Genomic DNA, 10,477 nt, shown 5'->3' on the forward strand with positions numbered 1-10,477 from the left:
GGAGTAGAAGTAGGTGGGGCAAGCCTTCATACCATGATGCAGGTCTGATAGTTGTGTTAAAGAACAAAATTGTTCAAGGATACTCGTTAAAACATGGTAAGGAAACTTTACTCAGGACCATCTTGCAGTGGGGGAGATTGGGCTCCACTCTGAATACAGCATGGACAAGAGGGAATTTACTGCCAAGGAGCAGGGTGGGGGTCAGTGGATGGAAACTTTCTAAGAGGAAGTATCAGAAGTGAGGAGAATTCTGGCTAAACAGACCTAACAGGATTCTTGCTGAATGCAGGCCTGGGTGATCAGACATCACCTTGGGGATGGTGGAAGATAAGGAATCTGATATTACGGATTGGGGTCGGGGGGTTTGGCTAAACTGACTCAGCAGCGTTCTTTTGTTAAAGCTGGATTTTACAAGGAAGTGCACGGATTGGCCTAGGAGAAGTTTCAGAAGTCTGACTAGGCTGGGCGCAGTGGCTCACGCCTGTAATCCCAGCACTTTGGGAGGCCAAGGTGGGCAGATTGCTTGAGGTCAGGAGTTCAAGACCAGCCTGGCCAACATGGCGAAACCTTATCTCTACCGAAAAACACAAAAATTAGCCTGGCGTGGTGGCATGCACCTGTGATCCCAGCTACCTGGGAGGCTGAGGCACAAGAATTGCTTGAACCCGGGAAGCGGAGGTTGCAGTGAGCCGAGATCATGCCACTGCACTCTAGCCTGGATGACAGAGCGAGACTCCACCTCAAATAAAACAAACAAAAAAAAACCTGACTAAAGTTTGGCCAAGCAAAGAATCTTCGTCAGCTTTGCAAAAAAGTGGAAGAGAAGGTTGGGTACAAATTGCTTCACACTGTAGCACCGTTTTAAGAAAATGTTGGCCTGGTAGATAAGGAGTTCTCAAGCAATGGATATGTATTAGGAGAGTCCCATGCCAGGCAGGAATAGGCTGGCATTTATGCTTCCACTATGCTCACCGTTGGCTGGAGTGGCGTGGTGGAAGCATAGTCCCTACGTGAATGTGACAGGGGATCCAAAGGGACAATAGCTATCAATCAAGTACACACCCCACGGCAGCGACTCTTGAAGGAGTTAGGAGTAGCACACTTCCGTGACTGCCACACTTTTCTTTTTCTTTTTTCTTTTCTTTTTTTTTTCTTCTGAGACGGAGTCTCGCTCTGTTGCCCAGGCTGGAGTGCAGTGGCCGGATCTTGGCTCACTGCAAGCTCTGCCTCCTGGGTTTACGCCATTCTCCTGCCTCAGCCTCCTGAGTAGCTGGGACTATAGGCGCCCACCACCACGCCTGGCTAATTTTTTGTATTTTTGTAGTAGAGACGGGGTTTCACCGTGTTAGCCAGGATGATCTTGCTCTCCTGACCTTTTGATCTGCCCGCCTCAGCCTCCCAAAGTGCTGGGATTACAGGCGTGAACCACCGCGCCCGGCCCGTGATTGCCACACTTTTCTACCAGCTGCCAGGGGCCAGGCCACAAGCAGTTTACTCAACTGCCTGAGCCTCAGGTCTCTCTCTGCAAAGTAGTGATGGTACCTACTTTCCTTGACTGTTGTGAACGTTAAGTAAAATCATGAGGCCGGGCACGGTGGCTCACACCTGTAATCCCGGTACTTTGGGAGGCCAAGATGGGCGGATCACCTGAGGTCAGGAGTTCGAGACCAGCCTGGCTAACATGGTGAAACCCTGTTTCTACTAAAAAAAAAAAAAAAAAAAAAATTAGCCGGGCATGGTGGTGTGCACCTGTAATCCCAGCTACTCGGGAGGCTGAGGCAGGAGTATAGCTTGAACCCGGGAGGCAGAAGTTGCAGTGAGCCGAGATCACGCCATTGCACTCCAGCTTGGGCAACAAGAGTGAAATTCCATCTCAAAAAAAAAAAAAAAAAAAGAAAAGAAAATGATGCATGTAAGCCCCAGTAAATGTTAGTTTTTGGTTATTTATTTATTTTTAGAGACAGGGTCTTGCTTTGTCACCCAGGCTGGAATGTAGTGGTGTGATCACGGCTCACTGCAGCCTCAAATTCCTGGGCTAAAGTGATCCAGTGATCCTCCCACCTCAGCTTCCCAAGTAGCTAGGACTATAGGTACATGCCACCATGCCTGGCTAATTTTTTTTTTTTTTGAGACAGAGTTTCGGTCTTATTGCCTAGGCTGGGGTGCAATGGCGCAATCTTGGCTCACTGCAACCTCTGCCTCCCGGGTTCAAGCAATTCTCCTGCCTCGGCCTCCCAAATAGCTGGGATTACAGGCATGCACCACCATACCCAGCTAATTTTTTTGTATTTTTAGTAGAGACGGGGTTTCTCCATGTTGGTCAGTCTGGTCTTGAACTCCCAACCTCAGGTGATCCGCCCGGCCACACAAAGGGCTGGGATTACACGCATCAGCTACCGTGCCCGGCTCTGGCTAATTTTTTAAATGTTTGTAGAAATGGGGTCTTGCTATGTTGCCCAGGCTTGTCTTGAACTCCTACCCTCAAGTGATTGTAGGCAGCATTGGAATTAGAGCAAGAAAATATTTAAGTCTCAACCCACTCTTGCCAGCTTTGTTATCTTGGCCAGTTACTCCACAGGGCCTACAGCAGTGCCTGGCGTGTAGGAAGCACTGTGTAGTATTGTCTGTTTATGTCATTATTTCCAAATAATAGTATTGGGTCAATTACTTCTGGGAAAGGCCATACTGTAGATGGCATTCAAGGACCCCTGCAAGATCTCAACTTTACTTTGCAGTTTCCTTCCTCACTAGACACATGCACACACACATACACACTTCTGAGTTCTAGTCCTATTCAGCTGCTCACAGCAACCTTGAAAATGTCACATTATAATAATATAGTATTATTATCCACTGTACATTAAATGCTTCCTGTGTGCCTAGCACCGTGTAAAGGTTTACATATATTATCTTATACCATTTCTAATCCATTGATGAGGAAACTAAGGCCAAGGACTGGGAAATGACTTACCCAAGCTAATAAATGGCTTGTCTGCCTCTGGCCTTCTGTTTGCAGAATGCTCTTCCCACTTCCACTCCAAAACACTATCTTCTTGGCCAGGCGTGGTGGCTCACACCTGTAATCCTAGCACTTTAGGAGGCTGAGGTGGGAGGATCTCTTGAGGAGTTCAAAACCAGCCTGGACTACATAGTGAGACCACGTCTCTACAAAAACAACAACAACAGCAACTATCTTCTTCTAAAGGTCCAGCTCCATGACCACCTCCAGGAAGCCTTCCCTGATCACCCTTGGTACAGATAATCTCTCTCTTTTGGTCAGGCGCGGTGGCTCACGCCTGTAATCCCAGCACTTTGGGAGGCCGAGCAAGTGGATCACAAGGTCAGGAGTTTGAGACCAGCCTGACCAACATGGTGAAACCCCGTCTCTACTAAAAATACAAAAATTAGCTGGGTGGGGTGGCACATGCCTGTAATCCCAGCTACTCAGGAGGCTGAGGCAGGAGAATTGCTTGAATCCGGGAGGCAGAGGCTGCAGTGAGTCAAGATTGCACCACTGCACTCCAGCCTGAGCGACACAGCGAGACTCTGCCTCAAACAAACAAACAAACAAACAAACAAACAAAAAACCTCTCTCTTTTGCCTGGAGCCCCTGTCTGTGGCACCCATCTCCATATGCCTTGGGATGTAATAATTGATCCAGGAGTCAGTTGGTCACTAGACTGTGACCAATTCCAGGAAAGGAATAATGTCTTACTCATCTTCGTAGCCAGTGTTCAGCCTGGGGACTTGAACAGGAGAATAGCAGTTATGAATCTCCTCGTTCATACCCCTGATCTCCACAGATGATGGATTTTCCACATTTGTTTCAGCTTTTAATATCTGGTTCTTGGTCATGCCACACACACATTTAGTCCTGGTTTGAGGTCTGAAAATGATCTTGACACATAGTAGGCGCTCAATAAATGGTGGTGTCTTCATCCGTTTTGTGCTGCTATAACAGAATACCACAGATTGGGTAGTTTATAAAGAACAGAGATTTATTTCTCACAGTTCTGGAGGCTGGGAAACCCAAGACTGAAGGGCCTGCATCTGGCCAGGGCCTTCTGTCATCCCATGGCAGAAGGTGGAAAGGTGAGGGAGTGCGTGGTGGGGAGGGAAAGGGCCCAGCTCTTCCTTTTATTAGGAACCCACTCCTTTGATAACAGCATTAATCCATTCATAAGGGCAGAGCCCTTTTGACCTAACCGCCTTTTCTTTTCTTTTTTTTTTTTTTTGAGACAGAGTCTCGCAGTGTCACCCAAGCTGGAGTGCAGTGGCGCGATCTCGGCTCATTGCAAGCTCCGCCTCCCGGGTTCACGCCATTCTCCTGCCTCTGCCTCCCGAGTAGCTGGACTACAGGCACCCGCCACCACGCCCGACTAAGTTTTTGTATTTTTAGTAGAGATGGGGTTTCACCGTGTTAGCCTGGTCTCTATTCTTAAAAGGACTTACTGAGCTCATCACACAGGTGGGAGGCTTGGAGATGTGACAACTACTGTCTACAGTTGTGCAGCCTGTCTTGGTGCTTGGGCCAGACCGCTAGGATTTCAGAGACCCTGTCTCTGGACAAGGAGAGTCTTCCTCCCTGAGCGGCAGAACCATTGCTGCTTACAGGAAATCGAGGTTTTGTGAGGAGAATTGGCCTCCTGCTGGGTGGATGGGGCTGGGGTTTCCTTGCTCTTACCTTCAGATTCAAAGCTTTTTTCAACAACTTACACACACACACTGCTTGTCTCTCTCTCTCTCTCCAAGAAGAGGTTGTTCGGTGAACGTTTAGCTCACAGTTCTGTCCCCAGCACCCAGAGCAGAGAGAACCTGGCTCTTAGGAATGCCACATAAGTTTGCTGAGTGAACAAACAAATGATGCCAGAAGGCAAAGCTCTTACATTTCTGCTACGTGTAAAATCCTCAGCTTTCAGGAGGCTGAGGCAGGAGAATTGCTTGAACCCAGGAGGCGGAGGCTATGGTAAGCCGAGTTCGTGCCATTGCACTCCGCCTGGGCAATAAGAGCGAAACTCCGTTTCAAAAAAAAAAAAAAATTAGCTGCAGAGAGCAGCCTCTATATCCATCTCCCCACCTTGAAGTTCTTCCTTCTTCCTCTTCCCAACCCTGAACATATTCTTTCTCTTGACATGTCAAGACCATCTCTCAAGTATAGACCCACCAAGAATAGGTTCAGCCCCAGTGGAAAAAAAAAAATCATACCACTTCCCACCCCAGCAAGGGCAGATTTGTACTGATGTGCACAAGCCTCCTTTCAGATCACTAGCCTGGTTACTTGTCCAGCCTCTTCCAACCCTACTTTTTGTCCCATGAAGGCCTGTTTAGATTTTGCAGACCTGGAGTCTGGGTGACTCCTCTGGTAGCTTTGCATATCTTTCCCCTCTAAGACTAATTAAATGATAACCTTGTGTTTAGATGCAAGGAATCGAAATTGTTTTGGTTTCCCAGAAACTTGGGAGCCGTCCTTGACTCCTCACTCTCTCACCTCCTACATCCAATTAATCAGAAATTATACTAAGTACGTCCCTAATTGACACACATCCTCCACCTCCATGGCCACCACTTTAGCAGCCATTGCCTCATAGGTCTCCTTGTACCTATCCTCTAATCCTTTTCCATTTGCAGTCAGACAGGTTTTTTTTTTTTTTTTTTTTTGAGACAGAGTCTCACTTTGTTGCCAGGCTGGAGTGCAGTGGCATTGTGTCAGCTCACTGCAACCTCCTCCTTCTGGGTTCAAGTGATTCTCCTGCCTCAGCCTCCCGAGTAGCTGAGACTACAGGCACATGCCACCACGCCCAGCTATTTTGTATTTTTAGTAAAGACGGAGTTTCACCATGTTGGCCAGGATGGTCTCGATCTCTTGACCTTGTGATCCATCCGCTTTGGCCTCCCAAAGTGCTAGGATTACAGGTGTGAGCCACCGTGCCCGGCCTAGGTTTTTTAAAAATGTAACTTGAGGGGGCCAGGTGTAGTGACTTACGCCTGTAATCCCAACACTTTGGGAGGCCGTGGAGGGGAGGATCGATTGAGCCCAGGAGTTCGAGACCAGCATGAGCAACATAGTGCGACCACATCTCTACAAAAAATAAATTAGCAGGGTGTGGTGGTGTGTACCTGTGGTCTCAGCTACTCAGGAGGCTGAGGCAGGAGGATCGCTTGAGTCTAGGAGGTTGAGGCTACAGTGAGCCATGACTGTGCCACTGCACTCCAGCCTGGGCAACAGAGAGAGACCCTGTCTCAAAAAGAAAAAAGTAATTTGGGCTGGGCGCAGTGGCTCACGCCTGTAATCCCAGGACTTTGGGAGGCCCAGGCGGGCGGATCACGAGGTCAGGAGATCGAGACCATCCTGGTTAACATGGTGAAACCCCGTTTCTACTAAAAAATACAGAAAATTAGCCGGGCGTGGTGGCAGGCACCTGTTGTCCCAGCTACTTGGGAGGCTGAGGCAGCAGAATGGCGTGAACCCGGGAGGTGGAGCTTGCAGTGAGTGGAGATCCCGCTACTGCATTCCAGCCCAGGCGACAGAGTGAGACTCCCTCTCAAAACAAAAAAAAAAAAAAAAAGAAAGAAAAAAGTAATTTGAGTGAGGGCACTTTGCTCTTAAAATCCTGCAGCTTTACTCTTTGATCTGAGGATAAAGTCCTAAGTGTTTTAAGGCCATCTCTTTCATTTCCCACAACTCCACAGTTTGTCTCCCTTAGGGCTTTTTTTTTTTTTTTTTTTTTTTCAGACAGAGTCTCTCTCAGTCGCCCAGGCTGGAGTGCAGTGGTGCAGTCTCGGCTCACTGCAACCTCTGCCTCCCGGATTCACATGATTCTCCTGCCTCAGCCTCCCAAGTAGCTGGGATTATAGGCACCTGCCACCACATCCGGCTAATTTTGTATTTTTAGTAGAGACGGGGTTTTACCATGTTGGTCAGGCTGGTCTCAAACTCCTGACCTCAGGTGATCTGCCCTCCTCGGCCTCCCAAAGTGCTGGAATTACAGGCAATTACAGGCAGCAGCCACCACGCCTGGCACTTAGGGCCTTTATAGATGCTGTTCTCCCTGACTTCATTTAGGGACCCCCCTCCTTTCTTTTTATTTTACTTTTTTTTTTTTTTTTTTTTTTGAGACAGAGTTTCACTCCTGTTGCACAGGCTGGAGTGCAATGGCACAATCTCGGCTCACCGCAACCTCCACTTCCCCGGTTCAAGTGATTCTCCAGCCTCAGCCTCTGGAGTAGCTAGGATTACAGGCATGCACCACCACGCCTGGCTAATTTTGTTTTTTTAGTAGAGATGGGGTTTCTCCATGTCCGTCAGTCTGGTATCGAACTCCTGACCTCAGGTGATCTGCCTGCCTCAGCCTCCCAAAGTGCTGGGATTACAGGCGTGAGCCACCGCGCCCGGCCTCCGCCTCCTTTCTTAGTACAAATGTAGCTTGATAGTAATAGCTATTAACATTCATCCAAGGCTGGGCACATGGTGGCTTACACCTGTAATCCCAACACTTTGGGAGACTGAGGTGGGGGCGGATTGCCTGAGCTCAGGAGTTCGCAACCAGGCTGGGCAACATTGTGAAAACCTGTCTCTACTAAAATACAAAAAATGAGCCCAGTGTGGCGATGTATGCCTGTAGTCCCAGCTACTAGGGAGGCTGAGGCAGGAGAATCGCTTGAACCTGAGAGGCGGAGGTTGCAGTGAGCTGAGATCGCGCCACTACATTCCAGCCTGGGCGACAAAGTGAGACATCTCAAAAAAAAATAATTAATCCAAACAATTTATGTGTATTTATGTGTATTCATTTATTCTCACAAAAACCCTTTTAATTGTTAATAAGGTTTATTAGTATAGTTCAGATGAGAAATTTGAGGGTCAGAGATGTGAACTAGCTTGCCCAAAGTAATATAGGTAATAAGTTCCCCCAATAGACAATAAGCTTCAGGAGGTCAGAGCTTGTGTGGGTTTTGCTCATCTGTGCCTAGTATTCATTTGTTTATTTAACAAATATTTTGGCCAGGTGCAGTGGTTTATGCCTGTAATCCCAACACTTTAAGAGGCCAAAGTGGATCGCTTGAGGTCAGGAGTTTGAGGCTGCAGTGAGCTATGATCAGGCCACTGCACTCCAGCCTGGGCAACACAGTGAGACTTTGTTGCTTAAAAAAAAATACATGCAGTGGCTCATGCCTGTAATCCCAGCACTTTGGGAGGCCAAGGTGGGCGGATCACGAGGTCAGGAGATCAAGACCATCCTGGCTAGCACAGTGAAACCCCATCTTTACTAAAAAATAGAAAAAATTAGCCGGGCGTGGTAGCGGGCACCTGTGGTCCCAGCTACTCGGGAGGCTGAGGCAGGAGAATGGCGTGAACCCAGGAGGCAGAGCTTGCAGTGAGCCAAGATCGCGCCACTGCACTCCAGCCTGGGCAACAGAGCGAGACCCAGTCTCAAAAAAAACAAAAAAAAATACACAGGCTGGGTGTGTGGCTCACGCCTGTAATCCCAGCACTTGGGGAAGCCGAGACGAATACATCACCTGAGGTCAGCAGTCGGAGACCAGCCTGGGCAACATGGTGAAATCCCATCTCTACTGAAAATACAAAAAGTAGCTGGGCATAGTGGTGGGTGCCTGTAATTCCAGCTACTTGGGAGGCTGAGGCAGGAGAATCACTTGAATCCGGGAGGTGGCGGTTGCAGTGAGCCGACATCACGCCACTGCACTCCAGCCTGGGTGACAGAGCAAGTCTCTATCTCAAAAAAAAAAAAAAAAAGGCTGGGCGTGGTGGCTCACCCCTGTAATCCCAGCACTTTGGGAGGCCGAGGCGGGCAGATCACAAGGTCAAGAGATTGAGACCATCCTGGCCAACATGGTGAAACCCCATCTCTACTAAAAATACAAAAATTAGCCAGGTGTGGTGGCACGCACCTGTAGCTACTCGGGAGGCTGAGGCAGGAGAATTGCTTGAATACGGGAGGCGGAGGTTGCAGTGAGCCGAGATCGCAGTACTGCACTCCAGCCTGCCAATAGAGCGAGAGTCGGTTTCAAAAAAAAAAAAAAAAAAAAAATAGCCAGGTGTGGTGGCGCATGCCTGCAATCCCAGCTACTTGGGAGGCTGAGGCATGAGAATTGCTTGAACCTGGGAGGCAGAGGTTGCAGTGAGCCGAGACTGCACCACTGCACTCCAGCCTCGGTGACAGAGGAAGATTTCATACCCCCCCCCCAAAAAACAAGAAAACACACACACACACACAAACATATATTGAATATTTATTTATCTATTTATTTTTTAGTAACAGAGTCTCACTCTGTTGCTCAGCCTGGAGTGCAGTGACATGATCATAGCTCACTACAGCCTTCAACTCCTGGCCTCAAGCGATCCTCCTACCTCAGACTCCCAAGTAGCTGAGACCACAGGCATGTGTCCCCGCACCCAGCCAATTAAAAGAAAATTTTTTTTTGTAGAGATAGGGTCTCACTCTGTTGCCCAGGCTGGTTTCAAATGTCTGGGCTCAAGCGATCCTCCTGCCTCAGCCTCCCAAAGCACTGAGTATAGGTGTGAGCCACTGGCCTGGCCAGTTACTGAACATTTAGTACATGCTATGTTAAGCACTATTCTAGATTCCTGTTCTCATGAAGCTTATATACCAATGTGGAAAAGATAGATACTAAACAGGTAAACAGATATAGAACAACATAATTTTGGGTAGGAATAACAGGCTTGAAGACAAGAAGACAAGTTGGTGTGATAGTGATTAACAATGTTGACAGCTACTTTAGACCACAGGAGGTCTAGGAAGACTTTCCTGAGGAGGGAATCTATAGAAGGAGCACTCCCATAAATGTTCCTTTTTTTTTTGAGACGGAGTCTCGCTCTGTCACCCAGGCTGGAGTGCAGTAGCATGATCTCAGCTTACTGCAACCGCTGCCTCCTGGGTTCCGGCGATTCTCCTGCCTCAGCCTTCCAAGTAGCTGGGACTATAGGCACGTGCCATCATGCCCGGCTAATTTTGTATTTTTAGTAGAGATGGGGTTTCACCATGTTGGCCAGGCTGGTCTCGAACTCCTGACCTCAGGTGATCCGCTCACCTCAGCCTCCCAAAGTGCTGGGATTGCAGGTGTGAGCCATCGTGCCCAGCCAATGTTTCTTGATTTAATATAGTTATTAGAATATAAACTCCATGAGAGAGGGAGTGACTTCTGGTCCACTATGGTATCTCCAGCCCCTGTATTGACATTGGCATAGAGTAGGCTCAGATTAATCATTTATTTGAATTAATTAATATATAAATACACATATTTCTTTAGTCATTTACTTAAATCAGTGCTTTTGAAGGGGGATGTCTGTGTCTTTTGGCAATTTCTGTTTTTGGTTTTCACAGTGATGGCAAAGGTGGTTCCTGGCACTTATGGAAGAAGGGATGCTATATATCTTGTAATGCGTGTGGACAGTCCCATGTAACATAGTCCTATAAAGTGATATGACTTTTTTTTTTTT

Source organism: Pan troglodytes, chromosome 1, assembly GCF_028858775.2.
Source record: "Pan troglodytes isolate AG18354 chromosome 1, NHGRI_mPanTro3-v2.0_pri, whole genome shotgun sequence".
NCBI lineage: Eukaryota > Metazoa > Chordata > Mammalia > Primates > Hominidae > Pan > Pan troglodytes.